The sequence below is a fragment of the Balaenoptera ricei genome, chromosome 12, assembly GCF_028023285.1.
Source record: "Balaenoptera ricei isolate mBalRic1 chromosome 12, mBalRic1.hap2, whole genome shotgun sequence".
In the NCBI taxonomy this organism is placed as follows: Eukaryota; Metazoa; Chordata; class Mammalia; order Artiodactyla; family Balaenopteridae; genus Balaenoptera; species Balaenoptera ricei.
In genome coordinates, this window is record NC_082650.1 from 737,613 (window position 1) to 761,196 (window position 23,584).

The 23,584-nt window shown below is 38.5% G+C and overlaps 1 protein-coding gene across 8 annotated transcripts in view; it reads left to right on the top strand.

Annotated features, from left to right (window-relative positions):
- The window catches only part of WDR27 (WD repeat domain 27), a 158,757-nt gene that overhangs the window by 105,890 nt on the left and 29,283 nt on the right, over nt 1–23,584 (top strand). Inside the window, exon 11 of one of the 8 annotated variants that reach the window (XM_059940809.1) lies at nt 22,453–22,541. The exons of the other annotated variants lie outside the window; for them this stretch is intronic. The gene's annotated coding sequence lies outside the window, so the exon portion shown is untranslated. Of the gene's footprint in view, nt 1–22,452; nt 22,542–23,584 lie in introns of those variants that run through there. 8 annotated transcript variants of the gene reach the window in all.

A 23,584-nucleotide genomic window follows, 5' to 3' on the forward strand; every position in this document is an offset into this window, starting at 1 on the left:
ACGCGCCTTTGGGGTGGGCTTGTGAGTGGGGAGAGCTGAGATGAACGGGTGCTGATTTTGAGCACAAAGTCTGAACCGCATACATCATCACCATGAACATCCCATTAATGTGATGATTTTTTTGTGCTAAAGGGATACTGGCGAATGTTTAACATGATTCTGAGAGTAAGAAAGAAGTTCAATATTTGGGGCACTTTGATTAATATGAAACACTGACAGAAAGAACTGACTACAATACTTTTATTTTGAATTGTTACTTCCTGTCAATATGAAGTGGAATATTATTGTTGGGTCAGTTGCTGTCCTTGGTCCGGTTAACTGTGGACAAATGACATGGCAGTTCTGGCTATTACCCCTTGGGTATGGGCGAGCTCCAATGCTAGAAATTATATAGTCTAACAAGTAGTTTTGTACTTTTTAATTTCTGTATGAGATTATGTCACAGAAATGTTATTCACTATGTGTATTGCAGAAGAAAACAGATTGAGAACTATTGCTGTATATATTTAGGATTTATTCAATATGGGGACAATGTATGTGAATAAACCAGTGAAAAGAGAGGCCTTAATTGAAATTGCAAGGTCCTAGAAGGAAGCTAAGAATACCTGGGCTTGGGAAAAAAGGAGGAGGAATAGGAAGAGAACAATTTGTAAGGAAAATATCTCCTTCTGGTTTTAGGAATGATTTAAAGGATCAGAGTTTCAGCTTGTAGAAGACAGGAGAGCTGTCCTTAAGTCTGTAGAGTTATCATGTAGGAAGAGTCCACTTGTTTCTTGGCTTCCATGTTACTGAACTGGGTCCCAGGGTTGGAAGTTTCTGAAAGATTTATTTTTAACTCAATGTAACAAAGAGCTTCCAAACTACCAAAGAAATTGATCATTTCCACCAATTAAAGTGGCTTAAAAAGAGTGCCTTCTGTTCAAAAGACAGGAATCACAGGTTACAGTGGCCATGTGTGGGGTGAGTGGTTCCACCAGTAACTCACAAGTTGCTTTACAACCCCATGACCATAGGAGTCCTGTCCCCGGACTGTTCAATTTCAAATATTTTATTATGAAAAAGTTTAAGCATATATTCAATACATAATAGATCTCCATGTACCCATCACCTAACTTCAACAGTTATCAACTCAATTCTTGTTTCAACTCCCCACCCCCAACACATGCTCTATTTATTTTGAGGAAATCTCTGGCACGGTATACTTTTAGCTGTAAATATTTCAGTATATAGTAATATCCTCAAAAGATAAGGACTCTTGGCCATATATATTGAACCATACGTTATTGAGGTGTAATTTACACACCCCTGGCCATAGTCTTTTTTTTTTTTTTTTAATATTCAGAGATTTTTTTTAAAATTAATTAATTAATTTATTTATTTTTGGCTGTGTTGGGTCTTCGTTTCTGTGCGAGGGCTTTCTCTAGTTGTGGCAAGCGGGGGCCACTCTTCATCGCGGTGCGCGGGCCTCTCACTGTCGCGGCCTCTCTTGTTGCGGAGCACAGGCTCCAGACGCGCAGGCTCAGTAGTTGTGGCTCACGGGCCCAGTTGCTCCGCGGCATGTGGGATCTTCCCGGACCAGGGCTCGAACCCGTGTCACCTGCATTGGCAGGCAGATTCTCAACCAGTGCACCACCAGGGAAGCCCTGGCCATAGTCTTGATACGTAAGACAAATCCCTCCGTTTCTTGCCATGTTTTCCTTCTACCACCTTAGTCCAACCACCATTATCTCTCTCCTGGACCACTTTCGCATGACTGCCTCTTGTCCGCCCAGCAGCCAGACTATCCTTCTGAAACATCAGTCAGACTGTGTCATTCTTCTCCTACTCCCTGTGGTGGCCATCCCGCTGCCTAGAACAAGATAAGAGCTTCCCACTGTGGCCTCTCAGACCTTCCCGGGCCCCACCCCCACCCACTCTCCTCCTGGTCCAATAAGCTCCACCCGTGTAGGCGTAGTTTAACATTTCCCAATCATTTCTGTTTCACACCAAGCCGTCTACTTTAGGACTTCTGCCCTTGCTCTTCTTCCCGACTAGAATGATTTTCCAGAAATTTTCTCATGAACGGCTTCCTGTCTTTCAGATCTCAGTTCCTTAATCATGTCTTCAGAGAGACCTCTGACCACCTGATCTGAACAGTCTTCTCTCTTATTCTCCGTCCTATCGCCCCGTTTCAGCCTCCATAGCACACAGTTCTCTAGAAGTAACCTGTCTATGCATGTGTCCACTCTCTTACTGGCTGCTTCTCTGCACAGAATACGAGCCACATGAGAAGGGGGTTGCATGGCTGTCTTGTTTAATATCAGGGAGAAAGGAGTTAGGGCAGCTGGACTGTCATCTGTTTCCCTCTAGGTTACTGGGAACACACAGGGGCCACTCGGGAGAAAGAAGGCAGGTAGGCTGGACTGTCTCTGTCACCAAGGCAATAAGCCATCTCCTGGTACATAGACTCATGGTATTTGCTGGGAACAGAGTCTTAATCTATATGATGCTTTTAGCAGGATGTCTCTGGGTTAGGATTGCGTGGGGTAAGTAAATCTATGATCTATGGATCTGTGAGCCATGGCTCCCTCAGAAACATCTACAAGCTGCACAAATACCTGAGGTATGAAATGGAGATATTCCATAGCCTGAAGTTTCCCCGCTGTGTGAACTGACCCTGTGCTTGGCCCAGAGGCCCGGGAGGGAAGGAGGCGCAGAACTTGAGTCTGCTTTTTCATGCCTCTTGATGGCTTCATCCTTGAAATTGCTAGTGAAACCTGATCCAGGATAAGATCTCTGATTCGTGTGAGTCCAGTTTGACTATCTGATCGATTTGTTGGCTTCACTGTCTGATGCCCAGAGCCTACAGCACTGCTTGGCTCGAAGAGCAAAATAAATCCTTGCTTGTGAATGAATGAGCACAATCAAATATCTTGGGGACGGTCAACTGGAATTAAAAGAGCCATCTTTTTTGTAGCAGTTTTCTTCATTTTTAAGCAATCCATGTTACATGTTTTATTAGTTCCATACTTTAAATGGGATACTCAGATATAAAGAAATATATCCAGATTAATAGTGACAGTGGCTAGAATCAAGGTTCATAAAAATAACTGCCGTGCTTTGGAAAATGCTCCCTTGCAAGCGTGTGATGACTATGTGTGGGTGTCGCGGTGGCCGTGTGGGACTGAGGAGGGCTATGTAGGGCCTGGCGGTGCTGGCGTCCCACAGAACAGACGGTAGGTGCGGTCCTGCTGTACGGCTTATCATTACATTTTTAAAAGCTCCTCCACAAGGGAATCTTAAAAGAAAAATTCCTCAAGTTAGAAACCACAGAGGCTTTCGCTCTCATTTGAACTATCAGCACAGAACTTCACTTTTGCTCTTTTGAGTCTGTTTTTGTTACTGGCACAGAAGGATACTTTAATATTTTCCAGAAATGAAGACTTGCAGGCACGCTGGCAGCTTCTGGATTTGCTTCTGTAAAGTGATCCCTCAGTCTTGTGTGTGGTTGTTGGTCCTGATTCCTTTAGATGAAAGTATTTGGGAAAGGTATTGGGTTAAATGGAGACAAAAATCTGAAATAATGTTGCTATTTCCTGCTGGAAGCAACTATTCCAACGTGGATGTATTGGGCATGAAAACTAAACAATAATTGCTTTTATTTATCATGAACAAGTCACACAAATCTATATAGAAAACTGCATTCTCTGAAGTTCATCTTTGGCCTCCTTCATTGCCCTTTCCTAACTTGCCAAGTTTTGTATTATCCTGACTTCAAAAAAGATGGAAATTTCTCAAGTATGGGTGGTCTTTTTTCAGGCAGATAGCACATTGTTAAATTACTACACCACATTTTAACCAGAGCACAGTTGTTTTAAGCTATACTAAGTACATCTGGGTAACAGTTAGTAAGTTTCATTTCCAAGCATAAGGTGAACTACTGGAAAATATCTTATTGCTTTTAAATTTTGCCTTTGCTTTCCATGATTTATGTCAGATTATAAAAGAAAGAAAGAAAAAAGAGCTTCTGATGGATGAGTCTGCTTTTTCCCCTGTTGCTGAATTTAAGAATTTGAAATAGTTCATGGTCTCCTTTACGAATATAAATAGTTCATGAGGTCTCCTCTCATGCCTTTTAATTGTCAAGCCCAAGAAAATCTAATAATAGATCTTTGAGCTTTAAAGAAAATTATGAAAAGGGAATATGGGCACTAAGTAGTGCTACCTTATGCTTGGCATGTCAGGAGACCTATGTTCAGACTTTGGTTCTGAACAGAGTTTATTTGCTGCTCCTCAAGTTCTCTGTGATTGATGGCAATGTATTAGCTCACAATCCTGCCAGGGATGGGAATTACATTTATAGCCTAAAGAAAATAAGTGACCTATTGAAAATTATGGAGCTAGTTCATAGCAGAGCATGTGTTATAAGAGGCCTCCAGAATCCTTAGGTGGGTGTTTTCCCACTCTACCATGATAGCCTTTCAGTACAATTTAGAATTTTACTTGTGAATGATTAACTATCTTAATTTTTAGATAAGTCATCTTATAAAATTATACTTTAAATAGTTCACAGAAGAATTAAAAAGATATGCATAGATATCTTTTACATTAAAATATTCTTATAGATGAGTAGAAAATACAAATGATTTCAAGTTTTACCTGGATGAGAAATTTGTATATCCAGACGTTAGAGTATATGAAGTTACCAAGGAGGGAATTTAAGATAAGAGCTAAAGGTGACCAAGAAAAAAGAAAGAAGACTCAAATTACTGAAATCAGAAATGGAAGTGGAGACATCACTGACTATCTTACAAATGAGCTACTGTATGACAGTAATGTATGTAGCTTGGGTGAAATGGAAACAGTCCTAGAAAGATACAAATTAGTGAAACTGACTCAAGAATAAATAGAAAATTCTAGTAGGTTTCTAACAAGAGACTAAATTGTAATAATAATTTAAAAACTTCCCACAAAGAAAATCCAGTACAAGATGGCTTCATTGGTAACTCCTACCAAACATCTAAAGAAGAATGAATACCACTTCTTCACAAAACCTTCCAAGAAATTAGAGGGAACACATCACAACTCATTCAGTGAGGTCAGTATTACTCTGAGAATACTGAAAATAGGAATAAAAATAGGAAGATACGCCAGGCTTGGTGACAAGCACTGCTTCCACTCGCTGCTGACTTCCAGACTGAAGTCTCCTGCAGGCACCGGCATCGAATCCATGAACCTGGGTCAGGGCTACACGTGTGTGCAGGGCGCTAGGAAACCGCCTCCTGGCCTCTGCCTGGAGATCAAGAGGTGGCCGATTCCCTAACATGGGGAGGGTCTTCAGAAGGTGCTCAGTGGTGAGAAAACATGACAAATATCCTTTATGGACGACAGACAAAAGTCTTCGCTAAGTGAGTGGATGTGCGTGTGATGCCGCGATAGTGGGATTACACAGAGGAGGCTGAACAGTTTCCTCTGTGCTTCTCCTGCAGCTTGGTAGTGATGTGGGGACATTATTCTGTTCATATCTGTTAGAAGGGAGAATGTTTGAAGATGCTTGTTGTAAAATCAAGGATTTTAAAATGTAGGTGGTGTTAATGTGTACTTGTTTCCCCACTAAGAGTTAATATCGCAATAGTCTTTGTTGGTCCAAGGAGGGACACAGCAAGGATGAGCTCCAGCAGGAAAACGTACAAAGGCTGAAGGTCATTGTTAATTGCAGAAAACATCATTGCTTCCTAACTCTTTCACATAAATATGAGCGTGTGAAAACTGACCTAAGGAAACTGGCAGCAATCACTTTTATTAAAATATTGAAGTCAAGAGAATATAATTTTATGTATCAAATGTAACACATTCAAACTTTCATACATTCATTCAATCAAAATTATTTAGTGCCATGAAAAACAGTAACAGACAGGCTGGCGAGATCCTTGTTTTCATGAAACTCAATCTAGTAAAGAACACAGACAGTAAATGTGAAAAAACCAAAATAATGCTGGGCAGTGTTAGGGTCTCTGACAAAAGCAGTGGGATTTGGTGTGGAGGGGCTCTCACGAGTGGGGACTATGAAAGCAAAGCACAAATAAACTCTCTACAATGCAAAAGACGTTGCTGTTATTTCAGAAATCATGGGTGTGTGAGTGTGTGTGTGTGTTATGTTTTAGGTAGGTTTGTAACACTTCGCAGAAAAATAATTCTCTAATCATAGACTTTAGACCTGTGTCTCAGGACAACGTTAAAATTCAACCTTTTGGTAAGCGATGTATTATTTTTATCTGATTCACAGAATAGAGAGGTAGAAGGCATCGTAAGCGGGGTAGTGGGGAGGCGCGGCCGCTGGACCTCTGACCCCCTTCAGGACAGAGCTGTTCTTTACCAGCAGCGAACACCAGGCTCACACACCCTGGAACCAAGTCCCTAAGGCGAGAGCCCAAAACCTGTGTTGGGTTTTTGCACAGTTGAGGCCATTTCCTCCCCCCCGTAAAAGCCAAATGGGTACATGTGTTGTGAGGCAGACGTGGGGACCAACGTGTGTGCGTAACTCACGGAGAATGGATGCGTCTGTGCATTTGAGTCCAGAGAACCAGAACTTTGTGACAGGAGGGCTTGAGGCCACGGAGGCGAGGTCCCCCCTGCAGCTTGGGGACTGTCGGTGTGCTGGGCCCCGCGTCTCCAGTGACGTATCTGTAGCTGTTTGTACTTGCAGCTTTTGAGCCCTGGCCACGGAAGATGGTTCGTATTATATTTAACGGTTGTTGATCTAATATCTGGCAAGTGTGAGAGCTCTGCTCCTGACGGTCTGGCGGGGCCCTGAGCTCTGCGCTCCCTCGCCGCTGCGGCCTCCAGCCCCGAGCAGCTGTGGTCACATCGCAAGAATGTGACAGTGGGACTGTAGTTTCAGTCCTGCTCAGTTTCTTTGTAAATGATTTATAAGCCCAACTTGCAAAAAATCTATCTTTAAATAAGTTGCAGCACTGGAGTTATGTTCAACACATAGGATTCCTATTACACATAATTCTATTATTACTAGTTATGGCACAGTCCTAACAAAGTCTGTGAATTATAAAAATATGGCAACTTTTTTTTTTTTTTTTGCATTTAAGGATAAATGGTGTTCAAGAGAACAGAATACCAAAGGAAAAGGTACAATAACAAAAGTTTCCACGTATAAAGCCCACAGACTTTACTGCAAGTGTGCTGGTGGTAATCTCCCTGAATTTTTAAGATGGTGGCCCATTTAAATGGGCTTTGTCCAAAGCTCACTGCTTTCATTTACTTACTGAAGGACAAGCCAGAGTTGAATTAAAAAGTGGATCATTGCTCTGATATAATGAGTGTGGTTTGTCCATGATTAATAAAAACCTCTATTCTTAGTATAATTTGTAGAATATGAAGTCATTTTATGGGACATTTAAGATACAGATACACAAAAATATGTTGGTGGAATTTTTTATTTTACTTCAGAGATGATATTATTTCTAAATGCGTGCCCACTTTTAAAGGAACAGTATATATTATTTTGGAAAATAGAAAATATACGTGAACAAAACAAAGCGAACAAACAAAAGGGAGAAACAAAAGCTCTTAGTTATTAGCTGCTCACACCCGGAAGTAAGCGCTGTTGACATGTTAATGTTTACACTTTGAGATTTTTTTTCCCTGAATATGTGTGTATATAACACATGCACATGCATATGTACATAGGAACATGAGATCCTATTGCAGATCCTGGCTTTTAGTCTAACTTTTCAGGTAATCAGCTTTGATGTTTGCGTCTGGTTCTCATACGTGGGGGCCCCACGGTTCATGTATTCAGTCTTCTGGTGCTGCATTCAGACTGCTTCTCATTGTTTTGCTGGGATGTACAATGCTATCATGAACACCTAGTAGATGCCTTTTTATACTTGTGTGATTATTTCCCTACAATAATTTTCAGAAGTGTAATTGCTGAGTCAGTTCCCTCACTTTTTTAACAGCTTTCGATAAATATTGCCAAATTTTCTCCAAAAAGGTAGGGCCAACATATATCTGCTAGTAGAGTGTGAAGAAACTGTCTACATCAAAAAATAAAAATTATTATTTAAAAAATATTTGTTAGCCCAGATCACAGGCCTACGCCCAAACTGTAAGGGCCTAGGAGAGAGAGTAACTTACAGTTTCCGTTCCTGTGAATGGAGTTCCTCATTTTTGCCTCCACAACTCACGAAGGGGCTTCTCCAAAGCAGAAAGAGTCTCAGTTATTAGACAGCAAGAAAGGGAACTGTGCTTAGTATCTTGGGCATGTATTTCATTTTTCTGTGAATTATTTGTTCACCCTTTAAATTATTTTTTCATTAAAATACCTTTTTTGGGGCTTCCCTGGTGGCACAGTGGTTAAGAATCCACCTGCCAATGCAGGGGACACGGGTCCGAGCCCTGGTCCGGGAAGATCCCACATGCCACGGAGCAACTAAGCCCGTGCGCTACAACTACTGAGCCTGCGCTCTAGAGCTCGCGTGCCACAACTACTGAAGCCTGTGCGCCTAGAGCCCGTGCTCCGTAACAAGAGAAGCCACTGCAATGAGAAGCCCGTGCACTGCAACGAAGAGTAGCCCCTGTTTGCTGCAACTAGAGAAAGCCCGCGTGTAGCAACAAAGACCCGATGCAGCCAAAAATTTTTTTAAAAATACCTTTTTTTCTCTTTAACTATTAACCTCTTTCCATATGTGAGCAATATTTTTTCTCAATTTATGATATTTAAAAAAATTCCAAGATCTGTTTTTTTTATTAGACTTAGGAGAACTGCCCCCAAGATTACATATTCATTGATATTTCCCTAATTTTGTTTCATATTTACATACTTTGTTCTTATATATTTTTAATTTTATTTAAAATATAATCCTTGTGGATTATATTTGTATGTATGGTATGAGGTAAGGCTATTACCCATTTATTTTTCTTCTAAAGGATTATCTAGGTACCCCAATTACTGATCATTTATTTCTTACTGATTTAAAATTCCAAATCCTTCATATAATGTTCTTGGGTCTGTTTCTTAACATTATTTTCCATTCCAACACAGTCCACTGATTTCGATTATGTAGCTTTATAATAACTATTCCTCAGTATCCTTTTAAAAACATTTTACTTAGTTGTTCTTTGAAAATAATTTTATTATGCAAAGTTCCAAATATATCCAAAAGTAGGGAGAATGCTCTAATGAACCCACTGTTACCATGGCCAGCTACAAGTTTATCAACACTGAACCAGTCTATTGATATTATTTATTCCAACCCCTAACCTCAAGATCATTTTGAAGCAAATCCCAGATGTTATTTCATCTGTAAATATTTTAGTATGTATTTTTATTAGATATTTTTATTGAGGTACAATTTACATGACTTAAAATTCATCATTTTCAACTGTGCAATTTAGCTGGTTTGAGCATTTTTGTGTATTGTACAACTATCACCACCCATCTGTTCCAAAACATTTTTATCATCCCCAAAAGAGGCCCCATACCTATTATAATCAGTGTCAATTCCGGCACCCCCAACCCCCTGGCAGCCACTAATCTACTTCTGGCTCTTTGGCTTTTTGCCTTTTCTAAATATTTCATATAAATGGAATCTTACAGTATATGTCCTTTGTGTCTGGTCCTCTTCATTTAGCATGATGTTTTCAAGATTGTATCAGTGTTTCATTCCTTTTTATGGCTGAAAAATATTCCAGTATGCATATACCACATTTTGCTTATGTATTCATCTGTTGAGGGATTTTTGTGTTGTTTCTACTTTTTGACTATAACAAATAATGCTGCTGTGAAGAGTCATATACAAGTTTTTCTCTAAACATATCTTTTCATTTCTCTTGTATGTATATGTAGGAGTGAAACTTCTCAGTCATATGGTAATTCTATTTTTTAGAAAGTTTGAGGAACTGCCAAGCTTTTATACAGTGGCTGCATTATTTTAAATTCCTATAGCAATGTGAAAGGCTCCTGATTTTTCCACATCTTTGCCAACACTTATTATTTTCTATTTTCTTTTTTTTATAGCTATTCTAGTGGGTGTGAATGGCATCTCATAGTTTTTATTTGCATTTTCCTAGAGATTAATGATGTTGAACACCTTCTCATGTGTTGGTTGGCCATCTGTATATCTCTGTGTCTTTTCTGGAGAAATTCCTTCCTTTGGAGATATTCTATTCCAATTCTTTGGAGAAATTTTATTTAAGTCCTTTGTCCATTTTTAAACTGGGTTATATGACATATATTGTTTAGTTTTAATATTTCCTTATATATCCTGGATATTGGACTTTTATCAGATATTTAACTGGCAACTATTTCCTCCCATTCTGTGGGTTGTCTTTTTACTTTCTTTATAAAATCCTTTAGTACACAAAAATCTTTCATTTTAATGAAGTTCAATTTGTCTTTTTTTCTTTGGGTGCCTGTGATTTAGGTGTCATATCAAAGAATCATTTGCCAAAGCCAAAGCTATAAAAATGTACCCCTGTGTTTTCTTCTAAGAGTTTTGTAGTATTAGCGCTGACATTTAGGTTTTTGATTCATTTTGAATTAATTTTTCCCTATGGTGTGAGGTAGGGGTCCAAATCCATTTTTTGGCTCGGGGGTATGCAGTTATCCCATACTGTTTGTTGAAAGGATGATTCTTTTCCTCCATTGAATGGTCTTGGAAACCTTGTCAAAGATCAATTGACCATTGATTCTGCGTGTATTTTTGGGCTCTCAGTTCTATTCCGTTGTTTTAAATATCTATCCCTATCCCACTACCACACTGTCTTGGTTACTGTAGCTTTGTAGTAAGTTTTGAAATTGAGAAGTGTGGGTCTTCCAACTTTGTCCTTTTTCAGGATTGTTTTGGCTATTTGGGTCCCTTGCATTTCATATGAGTTTTAGGATCAGGTTGTACTTTTGTGCATAAAAAGAAATTGGAATTTTGATAAGGATTGCATCGAATCTCTAATTCAATTTGGGGGGTATTTGTATTGTAGCAATATTGTTTTCCATACCATGAATATGGGATGTCTCTTTATTTATTTATTTATTTACTTATTTTTATGGATCGTATGGTAGTTTTATTTTTAATTGTTTGAGGAACCTCCATAGTAGCTATACCAACTTAGAATACCACCAACAGTGCATGAGGTTTCCCTTTTCTCCACATCTTCACCAACACTTGTTATTTGTTGTTTTTTTGATAATAGCCATTCTGAGAGGTGTGAGGTGGTATCTCATTGTTGTTTTGATTTGTATTTGCCTGATGATTTGTGATACTAAGCATCTTTTCATGTGTCTGTTGGCCATCAGTATGTCTTCTTTGGAAAATGTCTATTCAGATCCTCTGCCCATTTTTTAATCGGGTTGTTTTTTCTTTTGATGTTGAGTTGTATGTGTTCTTTGTACATTTTAGATATTAACCCCTTATTGGAAATATCTTTTGCAAATATCTTCTCCCATTCAGTAGGCGACTTTTTCGTTTTGTTGATAGTTTCCTTTGCTGTGCAAAAGCTTTTTAGTTTGATACCGTCCCATTTGTTTATTTTTGCTTTTGTTTCCCTTGCCTGAAGAGACATATCCAAAAAAATATTGCTAAGACTTATTTAAAAGAGAGAACTGCCTATGTTTTCTTCTGGGAGTTTTATGATTTTAGGCCTTATATTTAAGTCTTTAATCCATTTTGAGTTTATTTTTGTATATGGTGTGAGAAAGTAGTACAGTTTTATTCTCTTTCTATTTATTTAGATCTTATTTAATACAACAGTGTTCCATAGTTTTCACTGTAAAAGTCATGCACATCTTTTGTAAAATTAATTCTAATGAATAAGCTAATTGTTAAACTAATTAATAAAACTAGTATTTTATTCTTTTTGATGCTATTTTAAATTGAATTGTTTTCTTAATTTAATTTCAGAATGTTCACTACTAGTATATAGAAATGCAACTAATTTTTGTATATCCCTCTAGTATGCTGAAATCTGGGTGACCTAGTTTATTAGCTATAACAGATATTTTTAATGGATTTTTGAACTTTCAATATATAAGCTCATGCCATGTGCAAATAGAGATAGCTTTGTGTCTTCTTTTCCATTGTAGATGGGTTTTATTTCTTTTTCTTATCTAACTGTTCTGGCTGTAACCTCCAGTACAATGTTGTATAGAAATTATGAGAGCAGACATCCTTGTCATGTTCCAGATCTTAGGCAAAAGTGTTCAGTCTTTCACCATTAAGTATGATGTTAGGGACTTCCCTGGTGGCAAAGTGTTAAGAATCTGCCTGCCAGTGCAGGGGACACGGGTTCGAGCCCTGGTCGGGGAAGATCCCACATGCTGCAGAGCAACTAAGCCCGTGCACCACAATTACTGAGCCTGCACTCTAGAGCCCGCAAGCCACAACTACTGAAGCTCGCGTGTCTAGAGCCTGTGCTCTGCAACAAGAGAAGCCACCGCAATGAGAAGCCCACGGACCGCAACAAAGAGTAGCCCCCACTCGCCACAACTAGAGAAAGCCCATGTGCAGCAACAAAGACCCAATGCAGCCAAAAATAAATAAATAAATAAATTTATTAAAAAAAGAAAAGTATGATGTTAGCTGTGAATTTTTCATAAATGGCCTCTATCAGGTAGAGGAAGGTCTCCTCTATTTCTAGTCTGTTGAACGTTTTTGTCATGAAAGGGTGTTGCATTTTTTTCAATTTTTTTCTGCATCTATTGGGATGATCATATGTTTATTCTATTGATATGATGTATTACATGAATTGATTTTTCTGTTCTACTAACTGGGATAAATCTCACTTGATTATAATGTATAACCCTTTTTATATGTTGTTGCATTCAGTTCTCTTGTATTTTGTTGAGGATTTTTGCCTCTATATTTATAAGGGATATTGCTCTATAATTCCCTTTCCTTGTGATGTCATTGTCTGGCTTTTGTATAAGAGAAATACTGGCCTCATAGAATGAGTTATAAAGTATTCGCTTCTCTTCTGTTTTTTTGGAAAATTTGAGAATGATTGGTATTAATTCTTCTTTATATTTTTAGCAGAATTCACCAATAAATATATTGAGTCCTCAGTGTGTCTTTGTTGGAAGTTGTAATTATCATCATCCTCATCATCACTCAGTCTTCTTAGCTAATAGGTCTATTACTTCTTGAGTCAGTTTGGTAGTTTGTGCATTTATAGGAGTTGTTCCATTTCATCCAGGCTATCTGATTTGTTGGCATACAAATGTTCCCTGGTGTTCCCTTACAGCCTTTTTCATTTCTGTAAGGTCAGCATAATGTCTCCTCTTTCATTCCTTAGTTTGTGTCTTCTCTCTCTCTTTTATACATTGCTTGCCCATCAACATAGATTTATATTTATTATTTATAATTATTGCTTTATGTATCTGTCTTTTATATCAGATTAAAAATACAAGGAGTTACAAACAAACATACATTTATTCTTTTATATTTACCTATTTAGTCTCCTTTACTGGTTCTCTTTATTTCTTCATGTGGACTCGAGTTATTATCTAGTGTCTTTCTATTCAGCCTGAAGGGCTCCCTTTAGCATTTGTTGTAGGGTATGTCTGCTCATGACAGACCCTTTTAATTTTTATCTGCAGGTTTCTTAATTTCTCCTTCTTTTTTTTTTTTTTTCTGGCCACACAGCACGGCATGCAGGATCTTAGTTCCCTGACCAGGGGTTGAACCTGTGCCCCCTTGCATTGGAAGCACGGAGTTTTAACCACTGTGCCACCAGGGAAGTCCCCTCTCCTTCATTTTAAAGGGTAGTTTTTCTGGATATAGAGTGGTTGAAATGTTTTTTTTCTTTCAGCACTTTCAATATGGCACCCCACTGCCTTTTGGAATCCATGGATTCAGATGTTAATCTCATTTGTGATAACTTGTACATGATGGATTGCTTCTGTCTTGCTGCTTTCAAGATCATCTCTTTGTTTTTGTCTTCGGATAATTTCATTATGATGTATCTAGGTGTACATCTATAAATTTATTCTACTTGGAGTTTGTTGAGCTTCTTGAATGTATAGAATAATGGTTTTCATCAAATTTGGGAATTTTTCAGCCAATATTTTTTGAAATATTATTTCTGACTCTTTCTCTCTCTCCTCGCCTTCTGGGACTCCCAGTATGTGTAATGCTGGTACATCTGATGGTGTCCCACAGGTTTCTGAGGCTCTTCTCCTTTTTCTTCATTCTTTTTCTTTCCAGTCCTCAGATGGGTACTCTATTGACCTAGCTCAAAGTTCATTGATTCTTCTGCCAACTGGAGTTGCTGTTGAATCCCTCTGGTGAGTTTTTCATATCAGTTATTGTACTTTTTAACGTCAGAATTTCTATTTCGTTCCTCTTTATAATTTCTCACTCTTTACTGATAATTTCTATTTGGTGAGACATCATTCTCAAACTTTCCTTTAGTTTTTAGGCATAGCTTCCTTTTGCTCCTTGAACGTATTTGCTCCGTGGGTCTAGACAGCCCCTCGTGTGCACTTCCTCAGCGACAGTTTCTATTGTTTGCCTCCTTTTCTGTGTATGGGTCACACTTTCTTGTTTCCTTGCATGATTCATACTTTTCTTTTTTTGTTGAAAACAGGTTATATGAACATTATAAGGTGATCCCTCTAGAAACCAGATTCTCTCCCCTTCCCAGGATAACTTTTTATTGCTGCTTACAGCAGGCATTTTTATTTGTGTTTTACTGACTTCCTGGATGAGTTCTGTAAATTCTGTATGTATTATTTGTCATTTGTAGCCGTTGACGTCTCCATACAGTTAACTTAGTTGTCAACTAATGATTGGACAGAGATTTCCTTAAATGTCTGGAACCAAATTATTTCCCAGTCTTTGAACAGGAGCTCTGTGTGTGTGTGTGTGTGTGTGTGTGTGTTTGGACACACCTTCAGTACTCAGCCAAGAAGTATACAACTCTGTCTTAGCTTCACTCCTTCACTGAGCCTCAAGATCAGAACAGAGGTGAGAACTTAGGTCCTTTTTGGACCTTTCCTGAGCCTGTGCACAGCGTAGGCGTGCACAAGGACTTCTCAATTCCCAGGACTGTGGCAATTCCCTTCTCTAGCCTTTCCTTCCAAGGTTTTTGGTTTGTGAGTTTTTTGCCCCAAATGTTATCTATCATCCAGGCAGCAGCAAGGAAAGCATTAGCCTGTAACAGTTTTAGACAAATGCTTTAGCACGGGCCGGTTCTGCATCAGGTAAAACAAAGACAAGCCTTTTGAGCCAGTCTTCCAGGGAGACATCAGATCGGTCAAAATAAATGATTAAAATTCTTGTAAATGAGGTCTGTTCTGCTCCATCCAGTATAGGTGATGCAGTGAATTATTTTCATGGCTACCACTGAGCAAGGGAGTTGGCAATGGGAATGGGGTGACTCAGACACCAAAAATCTCGTGGTTCTCACTGAGATTCAGCTGTTTTGTTGAGTAAATGTTCTTATGGTTCCTATAACCCTTTAATTAATTTTCCGACTTCTGAAAAAAAGCGAATTCTGACAGTTCAGGCCAATTTTTCATTGCTTTTATGGAGGGGCAGAAGTTGGAGTTTCTTATTTTTCTGCTGCTTTCTCCTTACTCTTGTGACTTATTTCTTCAGCTGAATGTCAGAGTTATTTATTCATATTGAGGTTTCGACTTGGATTACATTCAATTCATAGATCAATTTTCAGTGAATTGAGGTCTTTATAATTTTGAAGATTTCATTCAAGAACATGATATGCTTTTCTGCTTATGTGTCTCTTTGTAAGTTATTTAAAAATATATAGTTCTTTTACAAATTTTAAGTTTATCCCTTCTTTACTTTTATTTTATTTAAAATATTTATAATAGATAAGTATATAATAAATATGTATGCATATTTATATTTATTTTATAATAATGAAATAGTCCATGAAGTCTATTTTTCTATTATATTTCCTAAGAATATATTGTTGGTATGAGAAAAATCTGTCAATTTGCAGATAATTCTTTCGTTCAATATTTTTATTCACATGGCATCCTTGATATTTTTTAAGTAAACACGCAAAGAGTGATAATTTTGACACCTATTTCCAAATTTATGGTCCTTATTTTATTCTATTCCAATATTTTATTAGATAACATTCCCAAGTACTATTATATCAGTGTGGTGGTAGCAAGCATTCTTGTTTGATTCTGACATGTTTTAGATGTAGTTTTTAAAATTATAAAACAATAAATTTCTAATGATAGAGAAGTTTCAGTAACCATAGATATGATATATATGAGTTTAGCAGAAATATCTGCAGAGTTCAAAAATTAAGCGTGCTTCTTATTGTTGGCTTGAATTTTCTCCCACTGTTTATAAGTAGAATCTTGTTTCACTATTATTCTTTCCCCCTTTTCTTTTTTATTGTGAAATATAATATATTGAAGACATGTATATAAAACAAATGTGTACACCTCAGTGATTTATCATTGAGCATTGTTCCAATAGGTACAGAACCTATTTCCATTTCCATATTTCCAATGGATATTGGATATTTCCATTTCCAATGGATATTTCCTATATCCATTTCTCCAAAAATATATTTGGTATTCTAGCTTTTATGATCATCACCTCCTTGGCTTTATTTTTAATTTTAAAAACATACATCCCTGGGGCTTCCCTGGTGGCGCAGTGGTTGAGAATCTACCTGCCAATGCAGGGGACACGGGTTCGAGCCCTGGTCTGTGAGGATCCCACGTGCTGTGGAGCAGCTGGGCCCATGAGCCACAACTACTGAGCCTGCGCGTCTGGAGCCTGTGCTCCGCAACAAGAGAGGCCGCGATAGTGAGAGGCCCGCACACCGCGATGAAGAGTGGCCCCTGCTTGCCACAACTAGAGAAAGCCCTCGCACAGAAACGAAGTCCCAACACAGCCATAAATAAATAAATTTAAAAAAAATACTTAAAAAAAAATGACTCCCTTCTTTATAAAAAAGAAAAAAATCCCTAAAGCATATATATATTCTTGTTTTTGAACTTTTTATACATGATACACAGTATATTTTCCTTTGTTTTTATACTTACAAATAATGCTGTCTTGCACATTCTCACACATGTCTCTGTTGTTTATGTAACTAGGGCAGGAATTGATGGGTCATAGGCTTGTGTATTTTTAACTATAGTAAATAAAGCCAGTTTTCCAAAAATGTTGTGCCGATTTAAAGACCCGTCATCCCTGAATGAGATTTTTCAGTAGCTCCATATACTCACCAACACTTAGTGGTTTTTTTTTAAATTAATTAATTAATTTGTTTTTATTTTTGGCTGTGTTGGGTCTTCGTTGCTGTGCGTGGGCTTTCTCTAGTTGTGGCAAGCGGGGGTTACTCTTCATTGTGGTGGGCAGGCTTCTCATTGCGGTGGCTTTTCTTGCTGCGGAGCACGGGCTCTAGGCATGCAGGCTCAGTAGTTGTGGCACGTGGGCTCAGTTGTTGTGGCTGGCGGGCTCTAGAGCACAGGCTCAGTAGTTGTGGCTCTCAGGCTTAGTTGCTCCGCGGCATGTGGGATCCTCCCGGACCAGGGCTCAAACCCATGTCCACTGCATTGGCAGGTGGACTCTCAACCACTGCGCCACTAGGGAAGCCCCTCGACGTTAAATTTTAACACATGCTATTTCTCCATCTATTGAAATGATCATGTGTTTTTTTCTCTTTTTTAAACTAACCTTTATTCTTAGAGTAAATCCAACTTGGTCTTAAGGTATTACACTTTTAATATACTGAGGGATTTATTTGGATAATAATTTATTTTGCATTTAAAAAATTTATGTTCACAATTGAGTGGGGTATATATATAATTTTTTTCTTATAAGACTTTTGTTAGTTTTTCATTGTGTAGGTGTTGATTTTATTGTTTTCTCTCTTAATTCAACCTGAAGTAAAGTGAGTCTTATCTAGATCTGGAATTTGTCAACAGTCAGACTGTGTGGACTGCCAATTGACCATCACTTCTTCATTAGTTATCTGTCAAGTAGCTCTGAGATAACAGCTAGAAGCTACTGGGAAATGCACTGTCCAGTGGGGGCTCTGCTGGACAAAAGGGTTTCCCATTTCTTACCTGTGCTCTCGGGCACCTTAATTCTCAGAGTGGTAAGAACAGAGAAAATGTCCAACTTTTTTATTGCTGCCTCTGTATCTTTTAGTACAGGACCTGGCAAATAGTAGACCCTTGATATATAGTAAGTAGGTCTACAAATGAATGACTGACTACAATTTCTAGCACATTTACTGTTAGAGATATTCCTTTAGAACCTCATTTATAAGTGGTGTACTGCTCAAAATGTCCTATTCTAGTCCTAGACTCTCCTACTTAGGCCTAGTTATTTTCTGGAAGTTATTGTCTCTGAATATATGTGAATATGTCAAAGTGGACAAATTCTTATCAGGGACTGAACAGTGGGGTTCTCAACGTAGAATTTTAAAACATGGCTACGAATTATTTGATGCTTCTTTCATGAAGAGGCGAGTGCCTGTCCCTTCCTTATGAATCTGGGTGTTCTTATGACTGTTTTGAGCAAAGACGCATGACCACAGGATCCATATGCTTTAAGGCCCAACATGGAAGCCCATCCAGCTTCTACTCTGTCCGCTAGAATGTTTGCTCTTGGACTCTGAGCCCCGCCGTGGAAGCCTCGCCAGGCTAAGGTTACCTCCTTTCAGAGGCTGTGTCGGTGCCCCTTCAGCAGCACAGCTGAGCCCAGCAGGGGGACAGCGACCAGTGCAACATGGAGCAGAGGGGTCCCCCACCTGGACTTGCCCGGCTTCTGACCCACAAAACCAGGAAATATGAGAAAATGGGTATTATTTTAAATGGCTAAGTTTTGGGGTAGCTTGTAATGCAACAATTGGAACATCTTTGGATATTTTTTCACATATTCTTTATTTCGTGAAGATATATTTTCTTAGTCTATTTCCATTTCCTTTTGAGTTGGTGGTGATTTTGTCCATATTTTGGCATTCCCATTTCTTAGTTTTTTACACTGTCTCTTTTCTCTCTCTTAATAGACGTTGTTTTAAGATGAAGAGACTATGATGGGACTACTAGGCAGGCACTGATTTTTCCATATTTTCTCTTGAAACAGTGAACATGACCTTCTGTTAATATAAAATCAAAGGTGATTCAAGCCATTATATCTAATATTTAAAAAAGCAAAAATAGACAGATGGTTCTATTGCATCCAATGTTGCAATGCTCATGTTTGCAGGCTTTAAACAAGTTTTAAATAACATAATTAAAATCTGCTTGTGTGTAGTCTGGAAAGCCAGTGTGATTTCTTGACGGTCTCTTGCTAGCTGTTATTACACATTTCTTTGCCTTACTAATTCTATTTTCCTCTAGAATAAAGCAGCTAAATGGAATAACACAATTTGAAGTTCCTTTTGGGATCCGTGATTATACTTCTCTTTTGTTAACTCATTCGATTTTAAAATTTAATTTAACTTTTTGGTCATTTAAGAGATCACATTATGAGTAGGTTTTGAAATGTTTGACTTTTTAACTCTGCCTTTCCTACATTAAAATAATCTAAACAATTGATTGACTTTGTGAACTAGAACACAAAGCTAATGCCTTAGGTAAAACCTCTCATAGACCCTATGGGAAAGAGCAACAAAAAGGACCCACCATGGGCTTGACCCTTGAATTGAATTGTTAGTTTCGGGAAGACAGTGTAATTTGTTTATAGTGAAAGCTTCCTGTTAGTTTTTTTGTTGTTTTGTTTTTCTTTTTTTTTAAGCCAGAAAATTGGGTGTGAACTGCTAATGACTAAAACTTGACGTTTGGTTTTTTTCCTTCTATCAGGGCAAACAAGCAGCCAGGAGGAGTAGAAGAATTAGTATTGGATAATTTCATAATTTTTAAAGACTGAAGCAACAGAATGACTTGCTTTGTTAATTTAACAATAATATATTACAAGAGAAATGGCTTGCTTAAGGTTGTCTCAAAACTTACCATTGGAAGCTTGAACAGTTGATACTAGAGAATCCACTTACGGTTCCATTTCTGTTATCAGTTTACCTTAAAGAAAAATTCCCTGAGTGAGGCCTGGGGATAATAACATTCTGCTGAGCTGCTGATTCCAGGGTGAAGAACTCTAAAAACTACAACAGTTAAACGTTATTTAGGAATTTACTTCAGTTCCATTTAAAGTTGAAATAGCATTTTGTTGTCTAAAGGCAAAAAGTATTGGATTACCAAAGTGTAGTTTGACAAAACAATGAGCTATTGCCATTGGAAGAGCAATTTTTAAATGTATATTGTGTCATTCCTGCTTCTCTATGTAGAAGGAAATAGCATAATATTTTGTAAATGCTCAGTAAAGCTATTTTTGCCATAATTTGGACTGAAGGCCTTTGAAATAAATAATGTAAACTGCCACCTGTAGACATACGGCTGTGGTGAAGACCCTGAACAGGCCCTGCTTTTCCCAGCCCTGGCGTTTTATAACGGCTCCACCTCCCTTTCAGGACAGCAGTAAACTAATGGCCATGGTTCGCTGTGTTTAAGACTACAAAACAGGAAGTTATCCATCCATCCATCCACACATTTTTCTGTGAATGACAATTTAAAACCATGTAAGATGATGACAGATATAAGCATTAGCTAAAACTACTAAGTATAATTTGGGGACTAAGGTGATATCTAGAGCAAAGGTTAGAAAACTTTTTTTTGGGTGAAGGACCAGATAGAAAATATTTTAGGTGTGGGCCAGGAGGAAAATTGAGGATATTACGTATGAACTTATATAATAAGAAAGGAAAGGAAACAAATCTCAACAATGTTTTCACTAGCGACTTTCAAAATGTAATTATAAAATTGAGTGCAATTTTTGTTGTAATGCAGATCTGCAGATGAGAAGAATGAAATAATATTTTTTGGGAGGGGTAATATTGTATTTAATTGGGGTTCAAAGTTAACATTCCTTATATCAAAATTAATTGCAAATGTTCATCTGTTAATGCTTATCTGTAATGAAATTCTACATTTTTCATTGTTGAAAATTTCTTTTCACACAGATAGGTATTACCAAATGCTGATATCAACCCACAAGTATTTGATTTTAATTGAGCATATTCATTCCTTGGCAGGTAGTCATAGAATTCCGTTAGATTTTACTCTTGATATTTGTCTGTTAATATTTCATTAAGTTGCAGATTAATCACCTTCAGTTGAAGGTTAGGTAGGAGCTCTTAACATGCAGCTAAATGGATTTTGAATTGTGGAAATTTCTTTTGCCCTGCTGGAACTGTTACTATAGTCTGAGCTTGGGAAATATGTCTGCTTCCAATGTATATGGGAATGGAGATCTCACTTCTTGTTTTGACTTCTGACAGCATGGGAAATGTACAAACCCTCTGTTACTTTCGATTCAAACATTAGTTGTCATCAAAATGACTTTAGTGCAGTATAACTTTTGCATGTAAATATTGTTTTGCCTTGTAATTTTAGGTTGAATTATTAAGACACAGTATCAAGCTAATTCCACAGTTCTTCAGTGTTTGATAAAAATGGTGGAAGGCAGTTTTCATTTAGAAAACTTTGTCTCCACCTTGAACTCAACAGCTGCAATAGAGCTTTACTGGTGCTGAGTTGCTGGGCTGCTGTGTGGTGAGCAAGTCAGTGCTCAGCTTGTATTTCTGACAGACTTCACAGCCCTGGGGAAGATTAGGTAACCAGAGCATTAAAGCTCACCATTGTCACTGCAGGTTCAGTGAGACAGGATAGATCAAAATACCTTCTGCAAAGTAGGTAATAAATAACCCTAAGCTTCACACACTTTACATTCTCAAAAGTGTTGTCAAGCTTTTCCCTCCACAGGTTTTACCACCAGCAGTTATAACACATCTTAGTGGATTCTTCAGGTTGTACCAAATCCATGTTTGTCTCAACTTCTTTTGAAATATTCTCATCTGTAGTTGATCCGGGCTGACTATTGACTGAGACTAATTCTTCAGTCACTTTGAATTACTGACTTCTCAAGTCAACAACAACATTTGAGAAAATATTATCAGTAACATTTGTTGGCTCGTCAGGAGTCGAGGAACAGCTCTTGAGATAATTTTCTTTGTTGTTAGTGAACTATTGGTGTTGCCACAATGTCCTCAATTCTTCAACATCCTTGAGTCGAAAGGCTAACAATCTTCCATGAGCTTATTTGCTGGGGCCCATTTCCATGGCTGCTGCAATCAACCGTGATCTACTTAACTCACAATTGGTTAATTGTTCTGCTTTGTTGAGATACTCTGCTTCAAACTTTCTTCCTTTTCTGACCATGCCATCTGTGAGTTCTGATGAGCCTCGGTCTGGCCTGTGGGTGGACGAGGCATCCTTTGGGCTCAGCTCAAGTGTCATGGCAAAACAAGCACGATGTTGTAACGGTTCTGTAACACAACTATCCACACACCCCCGCACCCCAATCTGGCTCACTGAGTCCACTTTTCTTTTCTTGTTTTGACAAGGAAATAGAACATCATGGTACGGAGTGTGCGGGGGGCTTGAAACGCTGCCGATTGATATTGCACCGCGTGGCGTGTGGTGCAACAAGCACAACGTGAGCCATGGGACCCACATCAGGTGCCCACCACAGCCACCCCCTCTGCATCATGGCAGCAAGTATCCACTGACAACATGGGAGCACGTGGATGTGACTTTCTTTGTGGACGCTGGAATTTGAACTTCACGCCATTTTCGTGGGTTACAAAAATATTCCCTAATTTTTTTCAACCACTTGGAAACGTAAAAGGGGCTCTTAGCTCACTGGCCTGTACAAAAGCAGGCAGTGAGCAGGGCTGGTTCCTGAGCCCAGTTTGCGGACTCACGGAGGAAAGTCGCAGAGAAGTCAGGTGCAGTTTGCAGTCAGCAAATGGGGAGGAGAGGACTCCATCCCAGGTAAAGGATCCAGGAGCTTGACCCGGCGTCACACACGCTCTGGTTATGCACCCATGTCACGCCTTCACTCAGCTAAAGGTCAGAATTGTAGGAAGTGTGAAGGGTGGAGCTTGCGTGGGGCACCTCCGTTCTGCATCGCTCGCCCACTTGCGGGCCCACCGCGAGCCTGCAGACTGTGGATGTTCCTGCTGCAACCTCAGCGTCTCACGGACGCTCTGCCTCTACCTTTCTCCCCTCCACCTCCTCTCAATAGGTCAGGTCAGAAAAAGGGCAAGAAAGGAGGAAAACACGCTGCTTTGGGGTTACACGTCCAATTTTGTGCATGCCTTATTCTTAACCAAGTCTGTTAAGGAAGAAGGCCAGAAACCCAAGGTAGAATTTGGAAAATCAAATCTTAAATGGAAAGAACAGTGTTTTTCAGAATTCAAAATATTTTAATTTTTAAAAAAAATCATAAATAATTTAAAAAGTTATGTTTACCTTGGTGTTATTTACATCATTAGAAACGTAAGCAGTGTTGTTTGAACTAAGTTCTAATCCATGCAGAGGTGCAATAAATGCAGAGTTAATATGCTGCATAGTAAGATATTTTTAAAGTCCATGGGCCTCAGTAAGTGATAAAGACACATTTTCAGAATATTAAGTTAATGCGCGGAGTCTGAATCAAATCAGGAGAGCAGCGTGGAAGCAGTCCGGTCAGTG